General features: G+C 31.2%; 2 long non-coding RNA genes across 2 annotated transcripts in view; both read right to left on the minus strand.

The window, feature by feature from the left end:
* Positions 1 to 26,819, minus strand: part of LOC149479529 (uncharacterized) — a 187,088-nt gene that overhangs the window by 39,346 nt on the left and 120,923 nt on the right. The window lies entirely within an intron of this gene.
* On the minus strand, positions 4,325 to 26,138 carry LOC149479530 (uncharacterized). Its single transcript, XR_016317217.1, has 2 exons — positions 25,998 to 26,138; positions 4,325 to 4,521 (listed from the first exon to the last, which is right to left on the minus strand). It is a non-coding gene; the product is annotated as an uncharacterized LOC149479530 (long non-coding RNA).

Consider the following 26,819-nt stretch of genomic DNA (forward strand, 5'->3'; position numbering starts at 1 on the left):
ATTTATAATCTGTTCCATTTAATAAAGGGCGGGAAAGTTGCATCAATTGTTCGGTATTTTGACACTTCGCGAACTTTGTAATTCAATCGGTCAATTACACTTTCGCTCACAAAGGGAATGAACTCGGAATTTATTTTTAAGCTGCAATCATGTTGCTTTTTATTTTTCCTATAGTTATTTACTTATTTACGTTTAAATTTAACTACTACCTATACTGTTTAATTAATGATTTCAAAGCAATAAATTAACAAATTTCGCTAAACGTCGTACGTTGAACCACCGATTACTAAATAGTTTTTTTTGAAAGTCATAAAAGTATGACCTAATTTTATATTATGTTCTTTAGCTTTTTATGTCATATTTTCGCAATAGTTTAAACTTTAATAGAGAAAGTGTGTATGTTTGGATATTTGTTGCTCAATCGTGAATAAATAAATGTTTATTTTTAATTCATTACATAACGCTTTAAACTTGATCCTTGATATATAAAATATGTCATAAAATACGTTAATATAAAACGTCTCAAAAAGTAGAGCAATGGCCCTTTCTACAAACATAGTTTTAGACGCAGTTTTGTTTTTTCATTGTTACTTCAATCGAATCACTCTTCCTTCTCCATGTTTAGTAGTACATAACTAAATTTTGATCCGAAAACTGCATGAAGTACGTATTAATCATTTAATTAGTTTAAGAGCAGAATACAAAGTGATTAAAAAGCCTGTCCTACACCTGCCTGTCGTGTTATCCACGGTTTTTTGGTCTGGCAAGGTGCTTGCTTATTTGGGACATTAGATTTGACTGTAATAAATTTTGTCAATTTATTTTATCAAAACTGTAATAACGAGTTTGGGGTCTCATTATCTATAATATTTACGAGCCGTAATTGAATGTTGAATGCATTGACATTGACATTCAAATTTTCTACAATATTTGGGGTCTTGGAGATCGATTGAAGATACAGCTTTTTAATGTGTTTAGAAACTTTTTGTCGTTTTATTTTATTCAAACTTTCGTTTATTTTTCAATTTGTTAATTTAACTCTATCATTAATGAAATTAGATAAGAAAAATACCAACAAATCTTTCAAAACATTCTAAAACCAGAAAAAAACAAAGGCACAATCGACAATGGCTGTAAAAACTCAATCAAAAAGTTTGGTTAACTTTTTAATAACTGTCAAAAACGTTTAAAAAAGTCCGTTGTCTATGCCCGCATACAGTTAGCTAATTCTCGTAAATCGAGACATCACGGATGGTGGTCTACGAACTATGCTGCTCCGAAAGTTGTCATTTCACAGTGGGATATAATCACTCTATTTAATTATTTTACTAGAACTATAAGGGTAGTTTGCAAGTGGTATTTTAATTTGGCTCATTTATTGACCCGGGTCTTTGTAGAGTCGAAAATTCTACAGTTTCTTCTCTTATTAATATAATTTTGGTGTTTTTGTTAATTGGTGTTAAAAGCAGCTATGTATTGTGTATGTATGCATTATGAAGGTCTGAAATGACACGGAAACGTCATTTTATCTTTATGTGTTAGTTGATTAAGCATAAATTGACTTAATTAATTTCCAACTGTCATGCTTTACTCGATTTTATACGCACGCATTACAGTACATATTAAACAAATAAATGTATTCCCCCATAGTTTATGATATTTACCACGTAAATGGTGCACATTGCCTTTTAAAGAAATTAAAATAAATTGTATAAATATGTATATCAACATTCACCATTATTTCTTAGTAAGGAAGCGTAACGATATTTCGTTCAATTTATTTTAATTCTTTAAAATGCATCTGCAACATTGTAATCTTTAAGGCTCCTTCGTTTTGACTCCAAAAAGGGTTAAGTTTTTACGTAAGAATCAATTATAAAAGATGAAACTAGAAGCAGATGTCAAGGAAGGCTTAGAATTAATGATTTCTTAGGGATTTTTAAGGGATTGTTTGTTTGCTTCTGGTCTTATTGTGTTCTAACAATCGCGTTTAATACGGTTTTTACACGGAGATCACGTTTTGGGCAGATGGTTGCTTCAAACATTTTTATGTGTAATGCATCGTATGCAAAAACGTTGAATAGAAAGTTTTATATTTCATGAAAGTTTAAACAACATTGGATTCCCCTTTTTATGCGTGATAATATATCAAGTCATACCTAATTGTAAATTATTTAAACTTCTGAGTCATAAGAAGGCCAACTAAGAACTTCGCCGATTTATAATTCGCTACTCCAAAAAATACTAGAAACACGATATACATTTCAAAATAAAGTGCACAGTATCCTGATACTTCATAAATCGTAACTTCAGAAGGCAGAAAGTTTTAAAATCTATAAGCTGGCAACCTTCATCCAAAACTGCGGCAACACTATCATTTAATCATAGTATTAACATTGTCAGGTGAAACGATCCCGCTAGATAACTCTGTAATACAAGATACACCTGTACAGTAACGGGACAGGTTTTTGTGAAGCTATAATTAATCAGGTAGCCTACGAATTCGTCAGTTTATAAAGAATTTTCTCTTGACATCTTGTACAACCTTTCTCTGTTGGTATATGGTCGGGAAATAAATATTATACCTAAGCCTTGTTTTAGCATTTATTATTCATTGTGCATAATTTAATCGATTTATATTAATGAAGGCCTACAAATATGTGAAATACATTATATTCATTGTTAAAATTGTAACATCCTGCTTAGAAAACGCTTTCGAAAGAACCCTATGAAGACAGAATGTAGCCTTTCATTTTATCTTCTAGAAAACTCCATGATTGTATCATATCCTGTTACATATAAGAATTGTTAGAAAGAGTTGTTTAAACTCTTCCTGTATGCAAAATAACATTTAAATCGAACGGCACGTGCGCAAAAAATGTCTTCTTTCGACCAGCGTGTGCCAAATAAAACAATATAAGTACTTTACACGAGGTCTCGTTAAATATGTTCCAATTACTCTTTTTTGGCATGCCAGAGGATAGCTAAAGAATCCATTTTATAGGACATCTACTTATACATATTATAACAGGCTTTCCATAAGCAATTTTAAACATGACTTGAATGCAACTCGAGACAAATTCGAGCACCTGCTAATGACGTCACTTCGTATTTTTATTTTTTTACACTTAATGTGGTTACGAGTTAATCAATTTCAAAATATATTCATTAAGAACTGTGGTTCATTTTGACTTTAGGTATTAGCGAGCAGATATTTGGCAACAGATGTCCAATTTTATGTCCTTTTCGATTGATGAAAGCGAGGGTCAATAGGGTAAACATATTTCTACGAGTGAGTTCAATATTTATAGTTTTTTTTCAATAGTTCAATAGTTCAATCGCCACTTACTTGTCAATTTAATCTAAATTGTTATTAACTTGTTTTCCCAATTTAGTCATATCAATTACTATAATAGATACATAAAGGAGGAGAATTCAGGACAAATTTGAAATTATATGCAACGGTCTGGGAAAGGAGGAGCTTAAAGCTTCTCCATTGGGATGAAACCTTTTTCAGTTAAAATAATTAAATATTCATAATATTTAGAATTAACCATAAAATATTTATGACTACTAAACGTATTAACATTTGCTTTTAGTTTATATAATATATTGTAAGTGGAAGTAACCTTTTCACAATCTAATACGAATGACACTAATAAATTGTTAGATGCATTACAAGAACTCCTCGACAATGCATGTGTATATTAATAGGTATATATTACGTTATCTAGCCTTTTATAAGTTTTATTATATATTTCCTATGATTATATCTACTAAAGCTTTTGTCGAACGTGTGTTTGTACAAAAGCTTTAATTTAGGCTTTTACATAATTCTATGAATTGAAATATTATAAATATAATTTACCCGTCTTTTGTTTAAAGTACACACTTTTATAGCAGTTCGTATTCATATTAAGAAAAATATCTGCTACAAGTTACAACGAATAGTACGACTTAAGTAAGTTTCTCAGTCTTTTTTATTATGCTAATCTCTCTTAATATAATCTGAATACGAGCGAAACTCTGAGCTGCAACTAAGTTTCCAATAATCCTTACATCATCAATAATAAATAAATATTGAATTTAAAACGCTTATAAAAACACTATATCTATGATATTGCTTGCTATAAATCTAGTCTCGAATGTATCATACAAGTTTCCATATATATCTAAAATGTAACATTAAAATTCTTTATCTCCCGTTATTAGAAACATACACTTTATGATTGCAGAATACATATTTATGTTCAATACACGAAATTCCTGTATCTACTCGTTAAGACTACGTTTTTAAAAGTAATAAAAACCTTTACACATCAAATTATATCAGACTAGCTTTCCGCCCGCGGCTTCGCCCGCGTTTTCAAAGGAAAACACGCATAGTTCCCGTTCCCCTGGGATTTCCGGGATAAAACCTATCCTATGTGTTAATCCAAGTTACCCTCTATATGTGTGCTAAATTTCATTGTAATCGGTTGAGTAGTTTTTACGTGAAAGAGTAACAAACATCCATACAAACTTTCGCCTTTATAATAGTATTAAGATTTTAGGGTCCCATAGGCGAACATCGTCTCATTAACCGATTAAGCGATTTCCAAGGAAAGCATTTAAACGAAGACTATAATATTTGTATAGTGCAACCACTACAGCCGTCTCTGTGTGTCGGTTTGATTCTCTGTCATGTGTTTAAATTTTTAAATCGATGAATGTGGCTGTTTGTGTACTACAAGTATAACAGCAAATTAAAAGAGAAAAATGTCGTGATTTGCTAATACTATTACTATACTATTATAATATTTAAACAACAAATAAGTAATTAGACAAAAATCGAGAATTTTCTGTAAAAGGTATCAATATTGCATGTTTGTAAAGTAAAGCTTCATAATTGTACAGAACCCAGTCAATATATTTCAAATTCCCACTTAGTCCAGTTTTTTAACTAAGTACTCTTTCACATCATACAAGGAATAAACTGCATCTATAGGGACTATTAAGAGATGTAATATTTCCGAAACTACATGTGTTTTCGATGTTTGATGAATGTTATACTGCTTTTTATAAAATAATTACATAATATTATGTAATTTATGATTTCTAACACCTTTTTATGACTTATACTTAATACCCAGGTGGAAGTTATGCAATGTAACTTTAATAATGTGGTAATCCCATGTTGTTTATAAATTTAACTACCTATGTATTTATGTGAAAATAAATAAAATGTATGGATCTCTCTTTTAATATAAGACGAATTAAAATATTTATTATTACTGTTTTGATGTAACTTTCCCGTTTATCTGATGTTATAGTACTCGAGGCAAAACCTGGTTGGTAATTTATATTGTACTAGCGGTCCGCCCCGGCTTCGCCCGTGGTACATATTTCGCAATAAAAGGTAGCCTATGTTCTTTCTCAGGGTCTAAAAATTATCTGTGCCAAATTTCATCAAAATCGGTCCAGTAGTTTATGCGTGAAAACCATACATACATAGGTATGTATGTATGGTTTTCACGCATAAACTAAAGAAAAGAAGAAGAAAAGTTTGTATGTAGGTACATACAAACTTTTCCTCTTTATAATATTAGTATAGATAGTATAGATGAAAACTGTACATTAAGTAGAAACGGATAAGACATAGAACGCCATACTCCCTCAGAGTTAACAAATATTCACAAAATAAATGATCCCATATTATTATTTATTAAAAGCATAAAAAAATAATTTTAAAACCACATTAATAATTGACATACTCACTGGGTGGTCTGAGCACGTGCATTGAGTGTCATTTCCGGGATAATTGAGCTGATCGAGTTTTGGCGATAGTATTGAGGGTTATATAGCGCTTGTTTATTTTCAAAATAATAGTTTTAAGTACTCTTTTTGATGGTAATACTTCAGATTTTATTTCCCGATTAAATGATGTAGGTCCGTTGTATTGAAAAGATTGCATATTGCTTGCTGCTTGCTGAAAATTGACATTATAATGTGAATTATAAATTTTATAAAAATATATAAATATTAGTACTTTTCGTTGTTTTCAGATTATGTGTATCTTGCAAACGTAGTATGATTTTTTCAGCTATCCAGTTGTTATTTCGTGACCCGGATAGAGGAAAATATTTTTGCAATACCGAAACATTCAACATAGAAACCATATGTAACGGCAGCTGCATTAATCGCGATTCATTTCACGGCAAATCTCGACATACAAATCACGCGCGACCAATTTTTTATCTATGCATAGGCAACTTGTGCCCGCATGCGATTTTTTTCTTTTTTCTTTTTTTTTCCCGCCAGCACGTGCTGGTTTTTTGTACGGCTTCCTTGTGCTGGTGCCATACATCTGTCGTAGCAAGCTGTGGTTTTGACAACCCGGACGGTTTTCGATGGTCGAATTTGTTTGGAAGCTGCTGCTGTATAGATGTCTTCTCAACTTGGTCGAGTTTGCAATTTGATACTGCCTGTTTTGGTACCTGCTTGCATCTGTGTCTTACAATTTTTAAAATAGAACACGTATCCTTAAGATCTGCAGCCGTCTTTGGCGAATGGTTGTGACTGAAGCTACTGTATTTTACTTTTAAATATTTTGTATAGATAAAGACAATTTTGAATGGCTACTTGAAATGTTTAAGTATTATTGCTCTCTCAATTTTTTGCACGTCGTGTTTTGTATCGATAAGTATGAGTCCTGTCTTTTAATTTTTTTGTGAGTACAGTAGAACTCCAACTATCCGAATTAATGGGGACCGGGACCCATTCGGATAATCAAATATTCGGATAATCGGATTTAAAAAAAAATGCCATTGGAGAGAATAAAAGCTACGTTTTGATATTGCACTATTTTTTTATTGAATTAAATGAAAGAAACATGAAATTTTCACATGTTTTAAATATAAATAAAATGTACTTATGTACAAGTTTAGAAATAAAAATCATTGTTTTTTAAACATCTCCGTCAATGTAAGCTGTTTTGCGGTCTTCAACCGTTTTCGGGCAGCCAGGTCACGCATTCGCTTGACGCTTGACTTGACGTGCGAACACTGGTTTCGCGGGGGGAAGAATAAGAAATTTTTGGACAATTTTTTGTGATTCGGATAATCGGCGATTCGGATAGTCGGAGTTCGGATAATTGGAGTTCTACTGTACTTAAAAGTTAAAAAAACATACTTAAATGTTTATTGTTTGGAAGCTATCGTACTTAGTAATAAAATATAATAATAATTAATGTTTAGGATTGACCGAGTACAAAAATTAGCATATATGATATAGCATAGAGGTTTTCTTATTCTAAGCTATTAAAAACTTGATATAACATAATAATTATAATAAACTATTGATACATAATACCTGCAAGATATAAGTATATTAAATTTGTTGATTGATAAAAATCCTTATATTTTTAATAATGGTAAGGATTTATTCAATAATTTATCAAGAAGGTAACCTCTTCAAATGCTACCAACTTTTCTTAAGCTTTGAATTTTCTCAATAATGTAATATAAATAAACTTTAAATCTATTATGATCGAAACCACAATACAGAATGATCCAAGGGTCAACTTGATAGAGATTAATAGATCGGATCAATTGTGGATGCTTTCAATAAGATATACCCATTGTTGTGGTTACTTCAAAGTCCTTTTAATACAATTCCAGTTTCTAAAAGATAGTATCTTGAAGCGTTTGATGGTTAGTTGAATGATTTGCGGTGGCTAGATACTGAGGTAAGATTTTATTGTGTGTTTGTATAACTAGAAATTATGTGTAAATTTGTGTTGCCCAAATTCAGTCTTGGTCTTGCAGTCTTGGTCTTGTTCTTGCCTTTTTGCAAGACCAAGACCAAGAACAAGACCGCGTATTTTTAGCAAGACCAAGACCAAGACGACCGTGCAAGACTTGAGCAAGAACAAGACATAGCCTGCAAGACTCTTGCGTCTTGCAGCTAGGACTTAGCGCTATTTCACTGAGTAGTTAGGTGTAACAGTTCGGTGTATAGGTAGGTACGCTTAGGAATTCTATGAGACGCAAAAAACTGTATCAAAGAATATGAAAAACTGGACCTATGCGCATTACGACTAATACCATAAACATAGCGAATAAAAAAATATCTATTAAAATCAAACTGAGTGCATGCATAGTTACCTATGTTTTAACCATCGGCACTTTGATAATGCGGCATCAAAGGTTTTGTACTTACTTCTCAAAGAAATTTGCGTGTATCATGGCTATGATACACGCGCCGGCGGCTTCTTCTGAAATCTAAAACAATCGTTGCCGCCACGCCGAAATCATAACATTTGACACTATTATGATTGCCGCCATAGCCCATAGGGCGTAGGTATACTCATGCAAAATAATTTCGAATTTTTTTAAGAGTACCTACAGGTGTTCCAAAGAATAAATAAGTTTCAGAGTGCTTAGAATGAAAATGAATACATTATACTGATCACTGTAGGTAATTGCAAGACTTGCAAGACTCTTGCTGCAAGACCAAGACCAAGACTGGCTAAGTCTCGTCTTGTTCTTGCATTTGGGCAACACTATTTTCTTTCCGCGCGCGGCTTCGCCAACTTTCCCTAAAACCTAAAAAAAATATGTATATACTAAAAGTTAAAACCTTCCTCAAGAACCACTGTATCTATTAAAAAAAATCCGCATTAAAATCCATTGCGTAGTTTTAAAGATTTAAGCATACATAGGGAGTAGGGACAGAGAAAGCCTTTTATTTTTATACTATGTGGTGATGATGATGATGTTTTCAGAACCAGCAGCCTGAATTCAGCAATCCTTCCTGCAACAAAAGAGTTTATAAATATTATATTTTTTTCTGCAATTCTTTACCTTTCTTCAACATAATGAAATTCTTATAAAAATACTTGTACAGTGAACTTGACCCAGAGATAAAAATATATTTCTTAATTTGGAACTATTATACCTAATCACCACTACACTAAACCTTCCCAATTACCTACTCCATCAACAAAGAACATGCCAGAACCCTTTTTCACCAGAACGGATCGGTCAATGAAATAAACTATAATCTAATCTGTTGCGTGTCTTGTATCGAGGCGACAGATTAACTCTAACACCGATTTGTGAGGACAATTGCCTCCTCACATGCGATCCTATACGAATCGCTCGTGATTTGATAATGCTAACAGTACCTTAATTGATGTGACGGGATTTTATAGAGCTTTGGCAACGGTTACTATTCAATATGAAGAAACGAATAGTATCATTGAATGGTCTTATTAGTTTATTAAAGACTAGCTGCGCTCCGCGGTTTCACCCGCGTGGCTCCGCTCCTGTTGGTAGCGTGATGATATATAGCCTTATAGCCTTCCTCGATGAATAGGTTATCTAACACCGAAATAATTTTTCAAATCGGCAGTAGTTCCTGAGATTAGCGCGTTCAAATGCTATAGGCTTTATATCATCACGCTACAACCAACAGGAGTGGAGCCACGGGGGTGAAACCGCGCGGAGCAGCTAGTAAGACATAAACATACATAGCTTTGTAATAAATCTGAATAAACAAGAACTCATTTAAAAGCAAGTACAAAAGGTACCGTTTCTAACAGTACAATACTTTTAACGGCCAGGTGACAGTCAAATGATAATATCCTTGAAGATCCTTTGAATAAATAGAACATTCTCTTTTATCTGGAATACAATGGAACAATGCAAGGACGCATTTCATACACCCAATTAATATGCGATTACTGAATGAGAAACGTATTTGTATACGTTTTTATTAAACTGCTTAATATGACATTTAAATGATAAGTTATTAAGGAAATTGCCTCTAGCAGCGAATTCGTCTGTTTTGATCGCTATATAAAGATCTAAGTTCCTTCAAATTTAGTTCGGTAAAGTTGAGTTTTCATCCTTATGTACATTATATGTATATAATTTACAAAGCATATGTGTAAGAAACTGAGCTCATTATTTGTTAAATACATGTTTAATTAAAACATTTACCTATAGGTACCTTTTTATATTTAAACGATTATACATCACATACATAAAATATATAATAAAAAACCACCATTGGTCCACTGCAGATATAAGTTACAACACCAACAAATAATATTCTCAATAAATCGAGCTTGAAAAATTGAATTGCGAGGTTTTTAAACATACTTGATCGATGTTTATACAGGATTAAAAAAAAATTCCCTCATTATTAGAAAATAAACTTATAAATATTCGACTATTTATTCTAGTTTCATTGTAAAGTTACACGTTCCAAAAAACCATTCATCGTCATTAGAAAGAATGCAACAGCAGTTTAAATTCATTTCAACTTAATTAAGTCTTTGAAATGGGATATATTATGTATGTATGATTACGAGGTTTCATACCAAACTTGGCATATGGAATATCTAAAACAACCCTGCCAGTATCACTAACATTTTATGTTCATCTATAAATAACATACATTTAAAATTCTATTTTATTTTAACATCGAAGTCCCTTACATAACTTACATTGCAGCGTGGACAAAATAAATTACTTAAAAAAATCAATTGTATTTATTTTATCTGGCTTATATAAAATACAAGAGCATTATAATGAATAATGAATTTAGATGTTACTTTTGCACGATCAATATTAAGAAATAAAGTGTGTGGATATAGCGTTTATTTTCCTTGTTAAATTATACTGAAAGCCTCCAGTGTATTTTATTTCCAAATACGAAGTTGTTGAATCTATCGTATTAACAAATACATAAACAGCTTTTGATCAGAAGCTTTCCTTCTTTTGTAAGGTAACATTTCTATGAAATACTGCCTTATACATGTCCAAAATGTCGCACCAATCTCTGTAAACCTTAGTTTTTCACTACTATTTTTATAGTTCTAAATTTCCGATTCAATCACAGAAAAAATCCAAAAATGTCACTACGGGATATCAATGAAATCGCTCTATAGTATATATTTGATTGTACGCCTGTCACCAACAATCATTTTAATTTCTATTTCATTTTTCAGGTAAAAATCAGAGCACGTGGTATGGAAGGCTCTTTCCCACGGCATTGCACAAACAGACAATAAAAGGTTTTTTTGTGTCACTTGAAAAAAGTCGCAAATACAACCCGAACACGTGTGCAAGGTCTTGGGAATCAGCTGATTTTGATATTGACGTTTATTGAACGAGAACTTTATTGCATTGTGATAAGGGTTATAATTGTACTTGAAAGTAAACAAAGAATTGCATGTATGTAACCAAGTTTTTCATACGTAAAAAATTTAATAAATAAACGCAAGATACAAAATACTCCTAACAGATAAAAGTACGAACATATAATATGCTCTACTATTCTTAAACTATAATAAAGGTACTCTACTATTATCCTCAAACTAATTAGAGAGTAGAGACCTAGAAATTTCCATTTAATTTCATTAGACTAGCTTAATTAGAGCACTTTCAGGGCTTTCAGACGGCACCTGGGGTAAAATCACTAAAGAGCAAAGACTCATTCCAATTAGGCTTCCTTAGTGAGTTACAAAATTAAATTCATGATAAAATTATTTGTTATTCGTAATAATAATCAACTGTATATTTTTGACAGAAAACGTAAAGTTTTCCAAGAACATTCAAGTCTATACCCGTTATTAATCTAGAAAAAAAAATTTGGTAACAAAAATACAAATAAGCAAATATTATTTAGGTTTCTTAAACCGTTAAATCCAAAAATATAATTTATGAACATAAGACGCAAAGATCAAACAGCACTACCAATTCCACTAGATATGATCACTATTAAAATTTCAAATTAAAATATTATGTCGTCGGTCCCTATATGAACATTTATAATTATCAATTACAAATAATATCACGTGGGTTGATATTAATTAAATATACAAAAAAGGTCATATATTTAGTGAGCTTCTCATTTTATAATCTGCCTTTATCGAGATCAATTAATGATGGAATCAGATGAAAGATTAACATATTAGTTACTCTCTCATTAAAGAATATAATTACTCGATTATGTATTTGATTCTACTATCGTTAAGTATGGGATAAACCTTTTTAATGTTTTAGATCGTTTTTTATTTTTGTCAATCGTAATTTTAAAGACGTTAATTAATTTATTTTGTGTTATTTTAGTTTTAATTATATAATTGAGAAAATAAATGTTTGATGTAGATGGAAATTACATAAGAAAATGTTCAGTTATGTTATTCACAACTTATCCAAATTTAAGAGTCAAGTTATAAATAACTACCTACATCAAAACATGATTCTTATTTCACAGATTTTCAATAAAATGAATATAAATAAATTCTAAGAAAAATATACCTAATAATTTTATAGTATTATACTACCTATAAGTACCTTTTAACAAACATTTAATATACATTAAAGATGTCAATTACAACAAAATACGACACTTGTATTTTTCACAATAATGAGCTAATATAAAATAGTTCATATCTCACACACTAGTGCAGCCATTTATTACATCCGATATCTTCTGAATTCCCATATCTTATCACGACAAGGACAGACATACAAAATTTCCTATACCAGAAAAGGACGAAATACTGGATCGATTTAAATGCAGCTGCTCCTCTCAGGTAGCAAGGCTCTTTAATCTAAGTCCTTTGAAAATTCTTAAAGCATACTAACACTGCCTTGAGATATTTGTAAGAATATGTACCTACAAAAACTTTTTTATATCAGACACTGACAAAGGAAGTTTTCAGCCTTGAAATTGTAAAGTTTAATGGGTATAGAATATTTTTAATACAAGTAAAAAGCTTCAAACAGCGAAAGCTGAGTCTACATACGAGATAAGAATTTTATTATATGCCAATATTTACGATATTGTTTTATAGTTCACATTTTTATAATATCAGCAAAACACGAATATGTAATTACATATTTTTTAATTACATAATAGCATATCTTAAATTTAGCTTTAAGTGTTTAAGTACATATTATAGTTATTAATTTTTATAATCTTCTCTCTTCTGTCCACAAAACATCTTTTTTTAAATTAATATGTAATAATTTAGTCCCTTAAATAATTATCTATAATGTAAATCTTTATTTATTCTGAATTAATTAAAACTTTCAATGAACTCCTTCGTTGCTATCATAATTTGAAACTTGAAAAACAGAGTACCTGTTTCTTCCACAAATGCCATTGAATACGTGTTATCAAAGCTCATTGACTTATCTCTATATTAATTTGGTAATTCAGAATAAATCTGGAAAAGTTTTTCACTGGAAAAGATTCATTTAACCCTCAATAATACACGCATATTCAGATGCTCCATAATGTTCGCAAAAAGACTGAAAATCAGTTTAACTTCAATTTAAACTAAAGTAACCGCCAAGAAGACGATTGCCCAACGGATTCACGTCATACATCATTCAGTCTTGGTTGTAAGCGTTTCTATACAATTATAAACAGACAACTGCGATCAATATACATAAATCAATTCGTTTGTCCATCTATAAGTCATATTCCTTATCATGCCATTGTACGGAAGTTCGAAAACCAAACACCTTCGACCAATCACATCGAAACATCTGCCGCGGCGCGTGCGCCGATCTTCGATATATCGCCTGGGCTTGTGTGCGTTTCCTTATACATTTTTTATGTAGAAATAGAACTAATCTCTACCTGTGTGCGTGTTTCTTAGGAGATTTGGCAGATGGCACGTGCTTGCCGATGTTTCTTTTCGTACATCTGTCGCTCCTTCAGCCTTTTTTCTCAGATTTTTTCTTAGGAATCTTAGATTTTTTTCTGGAAATTTCGACAGCGGCATATGTCATTTGGATGCAAATATGACGATGAAAAAGTTCTAGACAGTAATCCACATGGTGTTGGAAAAAATAAATCGTTTGCTGCAAGTGGTCCGATTGGACTGCCATCTGTCTTTATAATCTTTTAAGTAAATTATATGCCTAAAGTACATTCTTACGGCCATACTTTACTAAATTATTGCTTGGTGGACGTTTTAATGTTTACTTTATTAACAATCGATATTATCTGCACCTGGCATAAAATCAGAATTACATTTGACATTTATTTGTTTCACGTCTTTCGACGATAATTATGATTATTACGCAAGAATAAATTTGTGGATTAACATTGTATATGTATAAATTGTAATCAAATCACTAATTACCTCATCGCAAAATTTTTTGAGTAATTTAAAAGTTTAATACTTATCAATTGGCAATTAACCACCAGTTGTTATAAAAGTAAAATCAAAGTTTTATATTATTATGTTTTTACCTTATCTATAATTTATGAGAACCTTTAAACTATAGGTACTCATTGTAGCGCTAAAACCTATTTATTTTTCCAGCTTTCCGGAACGTTTAAAATGTAATTTTTCTTTCTTAAGTAGTCTTCTTGGCGCTTGCATAAAAAGATTTAGGTATAATAAATTATATATAATATATATAATTTTTTCAATATATCTCCTTGACTTTGACATTTCACGAAACATAGGCAAAGGACAACATCAGTCCATACAACCAAGTTTGACATTGACGTATTCCTACGCAAATTCCGAACTCCCATACCAAGCTCGTATGGGTGTCATTTCGCCCTTCGAAGTTTGAAATACGATATCAAGGTCAGCGTGCACCTTCAATCGTCCAGTATGAGAGTATGAGCGCCGGAAGCGATACAAAAACCGTCCCAATCTCGACTTCCTGCGGATCCGGAACCGCCTGTACTTGAGGAAGTGGAAAAAATACGCCAATGCGTGCAGGTTAGTGTGGGAGCAGTGTTTAGATTAGGTTATGTAATGAGAATCCGATGCTTGTTTCATTCAAGCTTTGATAAGCACAAAGCTGATAAAATTGTTCCTGTGTGAGATTTTTAAGGGAGTTTCATACGTGTTTTAAGTTGTGTTTGTAAGTATAATGTGTACGTAAAATAGCTTATTAGTAATTATTGTTATTAATATAATTAAAAACTTATCGCTATATTCACATTATCCACATATCTACTTGCTGCAAAAATGTGCTCACCAGTACGTCCAGACATTATACCTTCTCACGTACAACCTGTAAAATAACACCCACAAAATAAAATAATTATTGATCGAACTTCCCATTTACATACAGTAAACCGCCAATTATTGCACGCTGGGTGCATCAACAATATTTCACAGTAAAAACAGAAAACATTGTCCGCTGTGTACAAATAATGGTACATACACAGCCACTATATTACATGAAAAACAAAAGAGAAACAAAATATGTGTGCGAAGCCACAATGTACAGATACAACCAGTAGGGAAATTTCATACAAAACGTTCGAAATGGTTCACGCACACGAGAGTGTTTACGAGAATCGTAAAGGTATTCATAATATTATATCTGGCAATTGTGCTAATACCCAAGTAGGATTCTCGTAAACACGCTTGCTTGTGTGCGTGAGCCTTTACGAACGTTTTGTATGAAGATTCCCTACTGGTTGTATCTGTATAATGTGGCGAAACGTAGTATAATCCGATATTCATACCAGGCATTAAACGCCCGGTGTCCGAGTGTTGTAAATTTTAGTTGCTGAATTTTATTTTTCATACCTTTATCTGTGTTATTAAAATTTGTCTGTTCCATAGTGGTATAAAATATAATTGGATGGCGCTTAAAATATAGGATAATTAATTAATTTTTGTCTGTTTGAATTTATTTAGTGAAATTAGTACATAATTAGTAAATATTAAAAGCATTGATGTAAAATTATGTAAGTACATTTAAAGTCATATCTAGATACAGCTTGGTCTTTATTGGATTATTGTTTTATAATGGAGTGGAGTGGAGTGGATTTATTGTTTTATAATTGAGAGATACAATCTAAATGGTTTCATTAGTCGATAAGCCTCAGTAAATCATTTAAGTTGCAGCAACTTTCGGATATTCAGCTTTTCTGAGCTTTCATGAATAATATGAAATGATAGTGAAAATATGTCTTAATTTCCTATAACCACTTAATTCAACGAAATTATTTATTTATTTATTTCTCTTAGTTCTTGACTTATTTTATTTCTAAAGACGTTTTGATAGTGCAGATAAACATCTGTGGAAGTATTATCTTTAAATTCATACCAGAGATAATTACAAGTACATATATTATGTACTTTTACTTAATGATCTAAGATGTCCTTACAAAAGTGCATGAAACTGTCACATAATTTTAATATGTACATGTTTACGCAAAATGCAATCACCTATTTACCCACTGGGGTATATTCCGTTGTTAATTTTATTTTTTATTACAATGGAGCCCTGTGGGAATAATATATTCCAATAAGACAACGGTATTCTTATTTTCAATGTTTTAATTGGATACATGAATACATTATGTAGTATATTATTACTAGATGGATAAATGACTTCTAGAAGCACGTATTCAGTATTCACGTACTTTACGTTTAATTTTCACGGAAAGTATTAAAAACTTATAGCTGTTTGTCCTTCAATAGGAAATAATGACCTGGAAATAATTTTCCAACTTAATTCATAATTAATTTTCAATCCCGAATATGTATTTTTCTATGTATGTTCATCATCATGTATTGATCATCAATGTAATATTATGACCGCCATCTAGCGCCAAGACAACGAACTTTTTTTAACCCTGACCGTTCAATGATCAATCCCAAAAGCAAAATCGCATTGAATTTTTTAATAGAAAGTTTTTATTTCGGACATAGAAGTTTAAGGAAAAGGAAATATTAAATATTACTTTTTTACCCATATACATGATAGATACAAAATAACATTTAAGAAATCTAATAAGAACCCATAAATATATATCACTAAAATCAAATAGCCTCAATCAAAAACGACTACAACAGTACCTAAACTATTTTTAGCTTTTAATAATTTCACATCGTATTAAACCAAAAGATAAGAACGGAAGTGCAGGTTCGAGTCACTAATCAAATTCACGTCCTACTAACTCCAAAGTAAAAAGCACTCTAAATCCATTACTTTAAAAACTATAATCGTAGTTTATTAATAATCGAAGACGTATACGTGACACTGTTACGCCTAATTTATTCAAATTACGTAGCATTTTTTTAACTTACGCTACTAAGCTTTTTGCGTCTTGATGACATTACGCGATTTAACGCATGCGGTAGGTACACTTTTTATGAATGATCGAGTGCTCGAAACCAAACCTCTTTTAAAAAGGTTTTAGATTCTTATAGGACCTCCATGCAGTTCTATGCACTTTTTGAAAACAGTTTACTGTATAATTCCAAGAATTCCAATGCAAATTTTTAAAGTAACGTACCATTTTATGATTCGTATTTTAAATTATCGATTTCTTTTGTTTTAATATTGAAAAGATTCGTCAGTTTAAAACAAAACAACCACCAAGATTTATGAACATCATGCACCGTAAAAACTATCCCACGTCTCAATAATCACAGTATACGGACTACTTAAAAAATATCTATCGGAATATCGGAGGAGTGAAAAAAGTGGGCAGTGATTTTTTTATCGAAAGCTGCGAACGTAGCAGGTGTAGTTCACAATGGAGATTTGGGAAGGGATTGAACAGGAGGCCTTTTTCCCACGCTCAAGCGATCATTTCTTGAATATCAAACTCCTTCCTTACACGTAATAACTTGAGCTATTTAATTAGAACTGTATAGCAATTGGTTTTGAAGTCTCAGTCTCAGTTTTTAGGGCTTTTTTATGTTTAAAATTGATATTTAATTTAAGAGTGCCCATTTATTTTTGTTAGGCTTCTTAAAGAGATTTTGCTACAGTTTTTTTTATTTTTTATTATATACTGCTTCATGGCAATCTGTTGATCACAACAATAAGCCACTAATTTGTGTGATATTTATATCTGTTAGGTTTTTTTTTTGCTTAGAAGGACACATCTCAAATGGATGTATCATTCCATCCTTACAAATCTGCCCTGTAGTGTTGGCACACTATGTCTTTTTAGCCTTCTGTATTGATTATTTGCTACAGTAACAAATTTTTTATCGATTGTAACATTCTGTTTTTAAAAAAGCGTTATTAAAACAAAAGTAAATGAACTTTTATTACTATAGGAGTAAAAATATAGTCAACTAACTAGGTCTGTTATGAATCCTGTAATAAAGGCTTCTACTGTAACAATCATAAAAATGATTGTCGTTAATATACGATGATATTAATGAAGCTATCAATTATATCTTGCTTATCGAACAATTAATGCCTTTTTAATTGGTGAGATTATCTTATTCATTTTATAATATCTATGGCGAATATGAATGTCATCATTTCATGTAAGTGAAATATAGCCTTTAGTGTTTAAACTTTGTAGTAACATTTTATGGCATTTTTAATGAACCAAATGATAATCATCTCCTTCTTAACAAGTTCATTAAATTTAGATAATCAAGATCAGTGGAAGAATCAACAGAACATTTTAATCGTGTGAAAAACTATTTCTGTTGACGATCTATACTAATATTATAAATCTGAAGAGTTTGTTTGAACGCGTTAATCTCAGGAACTACTGGTCCAATTTGAAAAATTCTTACGGTGTTAGATAGCCCATCTATCGAGGAAGGTTAAAGGCTGTTAGGACCAACAGGAGCTATCATCATGTTAGGACCAACAGGAGCGGAGCAATGCGGGTGAAACCGCGGGGCACAGTTAGTGTAACATAAACATCTAAAAAGTTCAATCATCATTCGTCCAAAACATTCATTCACAAAATGAAACATCTCATCCAAAAACCTCGCTTTTAAAGGTTATCTCGTAAACAAACTATCTTTATTATAAACTGACCACTAGTACAACAATTTCGCAAGCTATTTCATATACAATAATATATCCAGGATTCTAAATAAACAGCAGAGCACCATCCGCGTCGTCCCGTTCTATGCTCAGGGACATGCCTTTCACGACATGCGACTTAGGCTGGTTGTATACTAGTTAATAAGCCTATCTTTCTTACTAATATTATAAAAAAGTTTCTGAGAATGGATGGTTATGGTCATTCAGGAAAAATAATCGTTGAAATTTGGACAGAAATATATTCCGGACTGAATGGGTTACCTACGTTTTAACGGGCACTACACGGGTGAGTCGTGGGTTTCAGCTTGTATTTACATAAATAAACAAACTAAATAAGGTTCTACTGATGGTAAAGGTTAGTGTGAATATAAAAGACTTTGAATTACGAAAACATAGGTAATACATAATAATCAAAATAATTATTATTTCAATTATAATTTATCTTTTAAATATCATTCAACAATAATTGTACCTGTGAAGTGTGAAGTTTCAACTTAAGTTTTTGACAATCATACATGTTATTTATCGTAATTGCTTTTCATTCTATGAGTGTAAAGAAACATTTATGAATTAAAAAATTGACATAGTTTCGTCATACATTGCAGAAATATTTAATTAAAATCACACTAAAATAATACTTACGTGTATTACAGACTTAACACCCAATTCTTCCCTATACTTATAAAGAAGTTGATACCATTTTTTATCGTTGTTATAATTAGTACCGGAAGTGAACCATGAACACAATAAAGCAATTAGGACGGATAACATTATAACTTTGGAAGGAATTTTAGATCAATAAGAGATATAAGAAAATTTCGAATTTGTTATTTGTGTGTACATATCCTTAACCGATCTCGACCGGATCAAGGTATATTTTATAGTTAATTATCTCGTACAATCTGTCCTTTAATTGACGATTAATTACTGACTTACAACATAGTGCTTCGCTGTGAAATAGATCTAATTTTTATGAGGAGATTGTTAAGAAAAGAGAGCATTTACCATGTACTTCTGATAATATTGTCTAAAAATGAATTTTATTTGTATTTCATACTAGCGGTCCGCCCCGGCTTCGCCCGTGGTACATGTTTACGTTTTCTCTACATTAAAACCATCCTCGTACTTCAAGGAATATAATAAAAAAATAATTATCGAAATCGGTTCAGCCGAGTTTTATAGCCGATTTTTATATATAAAATTACTTACTTAAATTAACAAGTCATTATTAAAAAATATCAAGAAATTTACGATAATATAGACAATAGGAAAGAAAACTACATTCATACAGTTGAAAGACATAACCTCCTTCTGTCGCAGAATAAAAAATGCAATTAATTGTTTTTTTTTTTTTTTAATTATGAATAGTCGAAATACTTTCTGTCACTGAAGCTGTCAGAGCCAGTTCACCATGTCACTCCATACTTCGACTCACATTAAATTGTTGACATAATCCGACCAAATTGTTCCTTTTAAAATGTTGACTTTTGACAAAAGATTAAGCTGTCAGTCATTGGGTATTACACCCCTCTGTTGGATTTTCTTAAGACGTAATATGATCTGGTTTCTATACCCAAAAAATATGGTAAATAATTAAATTTCATATTAATTGATCTTATGCAATATTAATTTATTATTATTATTATTCGTTATAACCCATTTGCTATGAATAATTAAATGGATGTTAGGGACTAGGTTTACCAGTGTTCTTTTTTTCAATTCTTAAACACAAATACAAACTTATACGCGATAAATTTTTCATAACGAGCTAAGTCTGGGCAAGTCCCTAGTCACAAACGTATCTTAAAACAATTAATAATAGCACTTAGAATTATAAGAATTTCATTTTTATGAAAATAAGCTCTAACCAGGTAGGAGTAAATTGTATTCACGTTACCTATTTCAAATATTTCTTAGATACTTGTACGTACTTACTACTTAGGCCTGTGCTTAGGCCTTGGCGATAAAAAACAATAACATCACTTTGTTATGTTTGTGTCTAACTATGACCATAGCTTATTTATATTCAAAAATGTTAAATGTCATTTCATAATGCATAGAGGGTGTATAATTGATTTTTTTCTGTACAATAAAAGGCGAAACTATAATATACAGAGTCTATTAAGTGTTTTTCAAACGAATGTGTGGACACATAATATGTTTGTTAATGGAAAAAAAAACATTTTTATAGTGAACCTTTCTGTCAATTATAGTTTGCTTAGTTGATGGATTTGAAGGAGTATAAATATTATATGGATTGAGTTAGAATTATATTAACATGTGTCTATAATCTGCAGTGTTTTCTTTTTGTTTGTTTTGTATGACGTTCAGACCGTACCTACGTATATTTAGAAATAAAAAGCTCTATCCAAGTCTATTTCTCTTTAATTATAATAATATAACTAAAATGTTGTTATCATCTGGAAGAATTCGCTACAGGTAAAAAATACTGTTATATATTTTTCATTGAAATCATATAATATGATATCTATCATCACCATCATTATTTAAAAAATAATAATAGATAATTCGCATCATAAATACTTTTATTTCATAATATGTACTTATAATTATTTGTGTCCCGTAGTCCGCTGATGAAAAAGTTAGCTACTATTATTATAAAATTTAGGTCAGTAGTACCATTTAATCAAATGTCACGGACAAAAAACTACCCTTGACTTCACAAATACAAAAGAAGTCGAAACAATTACAAATGCTATATAAAATAACTAGTTTTTACTCAAGACAAATGGTAAAAGTCACAACTAGCTTTCGTTTTATTAACGAAACTCCGTCTATACTAAACTACGAGTCTCAAGGAGTAGCCATCTTTATATCAATTATCAACTACCGTATTCCATAGACTACAGACATCATAGCACAGAATAAAAATGCTACCATAGACAGTAGACAGATCAATATCGGACTATGTAGCAACAATTGCATTTTCGAGAATGTGAGATTTTGGCGGCAGAATGCGCGCCAAGTATGGCCATCACCTGCAGCGCCACCTGCCGAACATCTGTCCAGATGATGCTAGGGCCGTACAGTACGATAGCATATCGATAAATTATGTGCCAAGCGCCAACATAACAGATTAAGTGGTGCTATATATCTTGGAAGTTCTATTTGCAATTTTATCCGCCGTTTCGTTGGCTTGTCTAGATGATAGGGTAATGGCGGGTAATTTTCAAGGGATACCTGTTAATTGAAACTGTCCGCGGTGGGTGTTAGATAAATCAAGTTTAATAATGTTGAATTGAGGTAAAAATATCCTAAAGGTGTTCGTATATTTTCATATTGTATTCCTTATTAGCGTTAGAGTTCAATTTGCTTCCTTTTAAATAAGCCCTATTCAGTGGTTTAAATTATTCGAGAACTCAACGTATAGATATCGTATCTTAAACAACGAGAAAAAAAGATAGAAAATTGATATACATACTTATTAAGTTATTACTTATTAAGTATTAACATAGATAAGAAAAGGTCAAGAAATAGGTAAAATATGTATTTATAATATGTCTCTTTACATTGTAAGCAGACCTGTTCTTATTTTCAAAAATGATTTATATTCAATGCAATTAAAACCACATTTCGTTTCATACATAATTGTTACAAATCTATAAAATGTCATAAAAAATGCTTATTTTCACTATCATTCATCAAAATTAATTTAATTAAAAAAGATCGATATAATCGATATCTCATGCCATCTCTATGTTTACATGACATCTCGTGATGAATTCGCTTTTCGCATCTTAATGTGTGTCACTTGGTTGTACTGTTAGACGTGTCCTGAGGCTGCAGCGCTGTTGTCGCTTTATTATACTTGATACCTTGCTTGATACGGCTATTAGCGATGTAGGTACCATGGATGTACGAAAGAAATTTCGGCATGCAGCGCGTGTAAAACGTCTCAATGTAATTTTAAAGCGCTTTAGTAAGTAAAGTAGTAGCATAGTTTTATATTATCTGAGGTAGTAAGTAAGTACTGTGGTTATACCAAAGCAGTAGTTACCTTTGTTTTTTTTCATTAATATTATTTCATAGATATAAATTATTTATAGATATCTATTACTCCTTATTACAAAAGCATATCATCTAGATCAATTATTATCTACAAAATCATATTTACAGCAAAATAATTAAACGTTTCAGTTTTTAATAAAATATGTGTCCGTATGTTTTCAAAAATTAAATACTTACAAATGAGAATTCATTATTATGCCAAGACCATATTATAGACTACAAGCCCGCATATGAAAAAAATATGGGTCAAATGAACCACCAGGGGTCATATCTAGAACGAAAGAAGAGCAAAAAATAATAAGATTCATCACTATGCCGTCACTTGTAAGCTGTCCAACTGAGTGCAGATGAGAATTGAAAAGTACAGGTAGACTCGGTAAATTTTGGTCATATATTTTTGTACGGCATTCTTAACCATCGATAGATCCATTAAAAATAATAAGAAACCGCTCAGTGCCGTACAAAAATGTTGGTCCACCAAGTCGGAATTTTTATTTAATTTCCGAGAGTTACCGGGGGTAAATTTGGTCATTTGACCATGTACGGCATCTGTGTCATACTATTGCTATACTGCTTTTAATCCATTATTCCGCAACGCCGTACAAAAATCATGGGGACAAGGGGAAAAAATCGAGAGTTGCAATCCCCTCTCTTTCCCCACTCCAGGGGGTCATTTGACTAAGTACGGCTTCGGTTCCAAAACATTATCTAGCACTCAAAAGTACTATTAAAAGCAATGCCGTCAAAAAATAATTGTTCTTTTAAATATATACCAATAATCATCTTAATTTCATCGAATTCTTGATATAAAGAGCTGTAAGGTCATTTGACCCTGTACGGGAACTTTTTTTTAACATGATATTGTAAAATTCAATTGTTGTATAGTATTGCCGTTCAAAAGAAACCGTTCTAAAAAAAGTTATAGAGAAATGCAAAACCAGAAATTTTGTTAAAGTTTAAACATCGTAGATTAATGAAATATAATAGTTTTCTACACTTTATTCGTTGTTTTAAATAGTATTAACATAGATAAATTAGGAAAAAACAATGCCGTACATTTTTGTGCAGACCACATCTTTTAGGCTGATGAAAGCGACGAAAGCTACAATTTTAAGGGTTCTTTATGGCCATTTGATACAGTACGGCATTAACATATTTTTACCCAACTACGGCAAAGCAAAAGGAGGGTTATGACTTATGGTTTTGACAGGTCATGTATGTATGTTCATCTATTCCCTCGTAACTTCTAAACTACTTATCAGAATTCGACAAATGACATATCATTAGAAGCGTCTGAATTGTTCACTGGATAACCAGCGACCAGCTAGCTAAAGGCTATATGGGGTTTCACAAAATCTAATGTGGCGCCCTCTAGCGGACAAAACATACAGATTAAAAAAATAAAGTTAAGATAAATATGCCGTGTTTGGTATCATTTGAAAGCGCTTTACTTGTACATTTTGAATATGTATATATTACTAGCATTTGCTTATGACTTTACCTGTATTCATGGGCTGATTGCCTATAATTCACATCTTTTCGTTCATAGCTTTTTTATTAGTTCATCAATTTAACGGAGTCCATTCCACTTGACTCCGACTTTCCAAGGTGATAATTAACCACCTCGAGCTTCTTAATATTAATGTATATTTATATTTTATTATCAAAATATAAAGCAAACATTTCGTTATATGGATTTTTTCTTTTTCAGATTTTTCCCCTTTGAACCAACGAAAATGTACGGCACATGAAAAAATATTATCTATGCATAAAATACTTTAAAAATAAATTTATTTCGTGTTGTGTCAAATGACCCCCTGGAGTGGGGAAGGAGAGGGGATTACAACTCTCGATTTTTTCCCCTTGTCCCCATGATTTTTGTACGGCGTTGCGGAATAATGGATTAAAAGCAGTATAGCAATAGTATGACACAGATGCCGTACATGGTCAAATGACCAAATTTACCCCCGGTAACTCTCGGAAATTAAATAAAAATTCCGACTTGGTGGACCAACATTTTTGTACGGCACTGAGCGGTTTCTTATTATTTTTAATGGATCTATCGATGGTTAAGAATGCCGTACAAAAATATATGACCAAAATTTACCGAGTCTACCTGTACTTTTCAATTCTCATCTGCTCTCAGTTGGACAGCTTACAAGTGACGGCATAGTGATGAATCTTATTATTTTTTGCTCTTCTTTCGTACTAGATATGTCCCGTGGTGGTTCATTTGACCCATATTTTTTTCATATGCGGGCTTGTAGTCTATTATTATTACGAACAACATTTTATGAGTGACACTTTTAACTCATTTTGTGCATTTTGTATCTTTTTTTTTTTTATTAAACAAAAATGTCACGTCATTATCTTGTCTTTTGTTTATATTATGGTTTCAAAAAAAAAACAATTTACGTACTTATCAAAGTTAGAAATTGCATATTATTTCCTAACAAGAAAAGGTGAATAAATTAGGATAGATTTTACTCATTGAAAGATTTTTCTTACAATTTATTCAAGCTACGGTAAACTATTTAATAATATATCTAAATTAAAACATAAATATTTTAGTTATGTCTTAAACACTTACATATATGAGTCTAATATCTTTCTGTATGTCAACCCAGACAGTATTTGTTTTAGGCGGCAAAAAACCGAATTGTTTCTTCACTAAACCACTTTTTAGTATTTTTTTTTTCTATTAGTTTTATAATTTTTTTTTTTGTAAAGAAAGAAGAAATCACTTATAAGTGATAGGCCGCCATCTGTGCTGTGTCTTCTTTTAGTATAAGTTTTCTTTTTGTAATTTTTTTTTGTTGGCAGTACAATAAAGTATTTAAATAAATAAATAAATAAATAAATAAACCGCAGAGTACCTATAACCAGACGCCAAATTAATATAGATTTAACACAAAAATGTCAAATGGTAAATAGCAGCTGTGCTAACAATGTCTTAATTTCAATAATATCGATTGTTTCCGGTGCACAAATGGGAACATATTAGTTCAATATTGAATTTGAGACCAATTCCAATTTATATTTGATTATTGGAATACTTGATAACTCAATTTGCGGATGTTTTTGTGTGTTATCTGTATGATGATAGTTATCTATTTCTATTAATATTGTGTAAAGAAGTAAGCTTATTATTAAGGATCATTGTAGAGTATTAACATTAGTGTAATTTATCTATACTAATATTATAAAGAGGAAAGGTTTGTAATTATGTATGTACCTATGTATGGTTTTCACGCATTAACTACTGGACCGATTTTGATGAAATTTGGCACAGATAATCTTTAGACCCTGAGAAAGAACATATTCTAGCTTTTATTGCGAAATATGTACGCTAGTTTATTATATAAAGATTAAGACCGAATTTTGTAATTTTCTCCTTCTGTTTGCTAAATATCTTATACTTATATGATTTTGTCTTAACTTTCTCAAGAAGTATCTCAGTAGCTTCCCATACAAAGCCAAGACGAACACTAACATAATCACAAAGTATCTGTATAAAACTAACAATTATTAATAATAAGTAACTGCAGGATAATTTCGTATATAAAGGAAGAAACTAATTACATCGAGTTGACGGTATCAAGGGCGGTAAGATCACTTTTACGGTAATATTTCAAGATTATCCCACGGTAGCAGAGAAATTATTTTTGTTGCTCGCATTACAATTACTTGTAATGTGTTGTATATTGTGTGTTTTATAGATTATTATAGTATTTTAAAAAATGTATATAAAAGAGCAAGCGTTGATGTTAAAAATCGTAAGATTGATCATGTTTACATTATTAGGCACTTAGTTTGCAGTTGTATGAAAGCATTTTCCTTAATTTTCGATGGATAACATTTGTACATTTTTATTTATTATCTAACAACTGTATTATATATAGTTATATAAATATTATCGATACACAATTGAGTATTTGAATAATAAAAAAATATTGATTTTTTTATGTATTTCAAAACTTTATTATTAATAATATT

The sequence above is a fragment of the Colias philodice genome, chromosome 20 (genome assembly GCF_061535455.1).
Source record: "Colias philodice isolate Cphi_HAF_F1 chromosome 20, ilColPhil1 Martin Lab GWU primary, whole genome shotgun sequence".
Classification (NCBI taxonomy): Eukaryota; Metazoa; Arthropoda; class Insecta; order Lepidoptera; family Pieridae; genus Colias; species Colias philodice.